Raw genomic sequence first — 6231 nt, 5'->3', positions numbered from 1 at the left:
CCCTCCCACCACACATCCCCTCCTCCACTCCCCCTTGAATATAAAAGTCTTAACACAATAACTAAGAAAATGCCATGAAGGCTATGTTAACCAGTTTGGTGAAAATATTTCAAATTGTATATAAAACCAGCACATTGTACCCCATGATTGCATTGATGTACACAGCTATGATTTAATAAAAAGATAGATAAAAGACTTAAATATAAGTCACAAAATCATAAATGTTCTACAAGAAAATATAAAAAAAGCTTTTCTAGACATTAGCCTAGGTAAAGAATTTATAAAGAATATCTCAAAGGCAAATACAGTAACAACAAAAATAAATAGACTTAATTAAATGAAAAAGCTTGTACACAGCACAGGAAATAACTATTCAACAGAGTAAATAGACAAGTACAGAATGGGAGACAAAAAATTCAAACTATGCATCCAACAAAGGGCTAATATGCAATATCTGAAGAGATCTCAAATCAGAAAAAAAGAAAACCCAAGCAACCCCACTAAAAAGAGTCCAAAAGATATGAACAAAAGTTTTTCTAACGAGAGGCAAACAACACACATATAAAAAATATACTCAGCATTACTAATCATCAGGGAAATTCAAATTAAAACCACAGTGACATGCAGCCTTACCACTGTTAGAATGGTCATTATTCAAAAGTAAAAAACAATAGATGCTGGTGTGGATGGTGAGAGAAGGGAATGCTTATAGATTGCTGGTGTGACTGTGCATTAGTACCACCTCGGTGGGAAATAGTATAAAGATTTCTTCAAGAAATAAATGTAGACCTGTCATTTGATTCAGCAATCTCACTGCTGGGTACCTCCCCAAAGGAAAAGAAGCCATTTTGTCAAAAAGACACTTGCACTCGAATTTCTATCACAGCACAGTTCATAGTTGCAAAGGTGTGAAATCAATCTAAGTGCCCACCAGTTAATTAGCAGATTAACAAAATGTACAAGGTTGGACAATTAAGTCTGTGAACTTGTCCTAGAAAAAGTGTTATGTAGCTCATTGCTAAATATCACTATGGTCCCCTTGGAGGTACTCCTCTGGGAAGCTATGCATGGATGGCAATATCTAGTCCACCCTTCAAAGCAATACTGGAACTCTTTCTGGAATGGCCATCAGAGCTGTCATTGTGTGGGGTTGGACAATTAAGTTCATGAACTCATCCTAGAAAAAGTGCTTTCACATCATTGCTGAATATCTCTGTGGTTACCGTTGAAGTACTCCCCTCCCCCATCTGGTAACCATAGTGATAGTCAGCAATGAGGGATGTAGCACTTTTTCCATGATGAGTTTGTGAACTAAATTGTCTGACACACACACACACACACACACACAATGGAATACTAATTAGCCATATAAGGAATAAAGTAATGTCTTTTACACCAACTTGGATGGAAATAGTGGCCATTATCCTAAGCAGAATGTTGTAGAATAGAAAAACAAAGACCATATGTTCTCACTAATATGAATTAAATGATGAGCACATTTGGGTACAAAGAGATGTAAAGTCACTGGAATCGAAGAAGGGAGGGTGGAGGGGGATAAGGGGTAAAACTTACCCATTGGGTTCAATGGATACTACTCTGGCAGGGGGGACACTGAAAGCCCCAGTGTAAGCTTTGTTTTAATACAGTGCATTCATGTAATGAAAACATTTGTGTCCCCTTAATATTTAGAAATAAAAATTATGTAGAATAACATCTAGAATAAAACCTCCACAGAACACTGAAGTTGTGAATGACTGTATTAGTTTTCTATAAAAAATTGCCACAAACTTTTAAACTGTGGTTTAAAACAACAGAGATTTATTCTCTCCACAGTTCTGGAAGCCAGAAATCTGATATCAGTTTCCGTGGGCCAAAACCAAGGTATTAGCAGAGCTGCGTTTCCTCTGGAGGCCCTGGGGACAATCTGTTCTTTGCCTCTTCCAGATTTGGTGGCCGCTAGCATAACTGGGCCACATTGACCTCTGCTTCTGTGTCACAATGCCTCCTCTTGTCTACCCTCCCTCTCCTTTTCTAAGGACACGTGTGACTACATTTAGGACCCACCTGGATAATTCAGGATAACTTCTCCTTCTCAAGATTTTTAATAATAAAAACATCAGTAATGTTTTTATTTTTTTTCTTATATGTGTACAGGGTAACTTTCACAGGTTCCAGGGATTAGAATGTGAATATCCTTTAGAGTATTGATCAACCTACCACAATGACCTTTGTGGATGCCAAACTGATATCTTCTCTGTCCACTTCTACAGATCTTGGGCAATTTCACAACCTCATTTTGAGTAAAGCCAGTGTTAGGGAACTCATGTCATTGGCCATCAGATTTTGCTTTAATAACCTTTACATCTTTTTCTATTCTCAAGAATCTGTAGTATTTAAATGATTGTTTTAAAATTCCTTTCGCAGTCTTTTTTATGCTTGCTTACATTCCATTTGTATCATCTGTCTTCCTATCTCTATATAGAACATGTGCTAAACTCCATTAAATTTATCTCAATCCATGCCTCAATGGCTATAAAAGTTTTTATAGTGACCTATCACTTTTAAAATAAGGGAGGTGTATTAATAAAAATTCTTTTATTTGCAAATGTCAAGGAATAACTCAGTGATTTAAGTAATGATGGAAATTTATTGGTTCACATAACAAAGAAGTCCTGATCCAGGTACTCAAACAGTGGCTTGTTGACTCAAGACTTTGGTCTCTGCATCTCTGAGTGCTGGTTCTTTCTGATTCATTTTAGTCAGCAGCTGTTGCTAAGATTGCAAAGTGATCACCAGCTGATTTAGGCAACCATGCCATTTTCTTAGAACTTCACTGGGAAGAGCTCAATGTTTTCAGAGATTTCTAGAATTTGCATTCATTGGGTTGTCCAAGGTCATAAATCCACCGCTGAATAGAGCCAGCCCCATCTAAACCGCAAGGGCGTAGAGTAAGATTCTCCTTTAAAGTTACAAAGTGATCATCAGAAGAAAGGGATATATTTGATGATCAGGCCACAGTAACAGATGTGATGCGCAAAAGAGTCCATGTCATATGCAAAACATCACAAATGCTATCTGTAATCACAGTTTCAACTCCAAGTTTTGCCTGAGGCTTATGAACTCTATCCCATTGCTGTAGAGTCATGTGTCGAGCTCTGTGTACATTTGTGTTTGTTTATATTGTAGATGAAGTTTACCAGATGAGAAAACACCATCGGTGCTGCCTAGTCAGTAAGCTTGCCGGGTGGAAGCGATCAGAGGATGTGCATAAATTTGTCTTTGGACAAATGAATTAAATATGCACAGGAAATGGTCTCATGCACAGCAAGAGAGTGCTGCCTAATCGTTGGGGAGGAAAGCAAAGCCAGAGAGTGGCAAGCCTCATGTGGTCATTCCTGTAGTTGGGTCTGAGAAGTGGTCATGGCCAGGAGGCTAGCAGAGTGCTTTGTAGCACGGAGCTCGCCTGACTGGGCAATATGTTAACTACAGCTGGGTCTGGCATAATCATCCCTGACTAATGGAAGCAGGGAGGAGGGGGTTCAAGTGCTGAATAAATAAATTACTTAATTACATATTATTGGAGAGAAGAACAGATGGTCAGCTTAGCCCATCTCCTGATGCCTTGGGCTTCTGAATGGAGAGTGAATCCTCAGAGAATGGAGCTGGTTGGGCTCTTGGTTCTGTTTATCTGCTGGTCCTACCCAAGTCCATGGTCTCCAGGAGCAAACAGGCCTGGTTTTCCTGAGGCTGGAAGGCACTGGGTGCTCTAGTGCCCACTCAAATCTGAATTAGGGCAGGCCTAAGCCAGTCAGCATTTTCCACTTTGTTAATTTTGGCACCAGATGGAGGTGGAAATGGATTTTTTCCCCTGCAAAATGGTTGAAAAGTGATTTTCAATTGAGGATCTATTCAGATGTGAAAGGGGAAGTTGAGCATTTACTTGATGTGCTCAGAGCATCTCCTGTGACTGTATTTTTGTTTTCCTTTGCTTTGGATGTGGCCCATGGAGAACCCACTTCTTTTTTTGAGTGTTGGTTGCTCTGGTCTTTAAGGGAAGTGTAGCTGAGGGGCTGGATTCTGGAAGCATCATGTTTGTTTTCAAAGGCTTCAGTTTGGCATGACAGGATCTGCAGAGCAGTGGTTCCCAAATTCTCACCCGGGGGGGATGCTTGCCAGGTTGATTGCATCAGAGTCACCTGGATTGTTTGTTAAAGTTACATATTCCTTATTCCAAGTATAGGGATTCTGATTCACTAGGTCTTGGGTAGGATCTTGAAATATATTTTTCTAAAGAGCTTCACAAATGCTTATGAAGCAACTTTGGACATCACTGTGTATCAGCTGGGAATCAGGAAACAGATGGTAAACTCAAAGGGTTTATTAAAGAGATTTTAACAATGGCTTGTGGGCAAGTTTAAGGGAAACTGTTTAAGGGAAACTGAACAAACTGTTCAGGGGTGGTGAGGCACTGAGGGCTAGCAACAGTGGGAAACAGGTGGAAGGGGAAGGGAGAGTTACCAGAACCTGGTGATACTTACAGGTTGCAAGAGAGGACATCTGGACAGGAGCTGTGGTCAGCCGCTGTCAACCAATGGTTCAGCAGGGAGGAAAACAGGAAAATAAATGCCCCAACCTGTCTCTCCTTTGGCCTTTGCTCTTCTGCTGGTGTTTGGCTAAATCCAAAGGGCCAGAGAATTGAAGTGATGCGGTCTATGAAAGCGAGACTCCTGAGACATCAAACAGGAGGGAGAAGGCTGGAGAGGGGACCTGGAGGGGCACAGGGAGACCATCCAGCACGCATAGTGTAGTAACTTTTTCTAGTTATACATTTGGGTGCCAATTTGTGGATGGCAAATATGCCAATATGTTTTGTTCTGCAGACATGCTTCTTTTCTTGGTGTAAAATTGCCTCCACAGTTTCATCACAGAGACTGTAAACTCTTAAAGAGCAAGGGTGACATCTTATAGAATTACCTTCCTGTGTTGTGCCTACAGTTCAGCCAGTTCATATGCTGTCTCTGGCAAGGGCTGCAAGAAGATTATTTTTGAAAATCATAATTATCTGCCTGGCTGTCAACTTTAAATTTAGTGACATATCGGTAGGATGTTCTATTCTTTCTTACTAAGTAATTATGGATCTATCATTCTATATCTTTGAATTTATTTATAATTATCCTTTTCAGGAAGCTATTTATGTTTGTAACCAATATGGTTGTCAGGCCGGCTATTCTGAACATAGCTCCTTAAAGAAACCACATTGCTTATACCTTCTAAAAGATTTAGTTGTATTGCTTTTTTTAATTTTTTTTTTTGGTTTTATTTTCTGTATTTCTTTCTCTATATTTAAAGCATCCTTTTAATGGTCATTTGTAATTATAACTCTGCATTAGAAAGCTTAGATTAATTTTGGCATAGTATGTTCTATGTGAATATTTGAGCATACCTTAAAATATAGCACATATAGCAATATAATATTTCTATAAAGAAACTTTACAGAAATTGTCCATGGAAACCCTGGAGATTTATCTGTAGCTTCTCTATAAAGGCCTCACTTCCCTCCCCCAGTGAAAAAGTTATTTGTGTTTAGAGTCCCTCTCCATGCTAGAGACCAACAGCTCAAAGATAAATTCTTTCATATCAACCATTCAACAGGCCACCCATCTGTGCTTGGTAGAGAGGATCGAGTCCTGGGTCTTGCATTAGGCAGCTTGCAGTAGTGGTTAAGAGCAAGGACCCCACAAAAGCACGAACAGTGTCGTGTTAAATGTGGAATACAAGATAGCACCAGTCTGCTTCAGAATTCTAAAATGGAGTTGGGAAGCCATTCTAAGAAGGACTGTCTGCACAGCCAGCAACCTTGCAAAACCCCCCAGGAACATGCCTTGAACCTTTGAACTGGGCCAAACCACCACGATCCCATCATCTTGAAAAATAATTGAATTTTGCCAGAGCTGCAACTACTGAAAAGCAACAACCAAGGAACTGTGAACTCATTTGCTAAGTTGGCCACCTTTATCAATGATAATTTTTTAAAAACCACTTGTGTAATCACACCTAGCTTCCTTTCAAAAATCTGTACCCTAATCACTTCCTCCCCAGCTTTAGAACATTATTTATGTTTTGGCTGAAACTGTGTCTCCTGGATTGTGATTCCTAAGGTCCCAACAAATACCCTGCTGGATGATATTATGTTTTTTTTTTTTTTTTTACTTCTTCTTGACTGATAGTCTT

The sequence above is a fragment of the Otolemur garnettii genome, unplaced genomic scaffold (assembly GCF_000181295.1).
Source record: "Otolemur garnettii isolate 467f Iridium unplaced genomic scaffold, OtoGar3 scaffold00003, whole genome shotgun sequence".
Taxonomy (NCBI): Eukaryota; Metazoa; Chordata; class Mammalia; order Primates; family Galagidae; genus Otolemur; species Otolemur garnettii.
The sequence above is the reverse complement of the archived record's forward strand: the minus strand, read 5'-3'. Positions refer to the sequence as shown.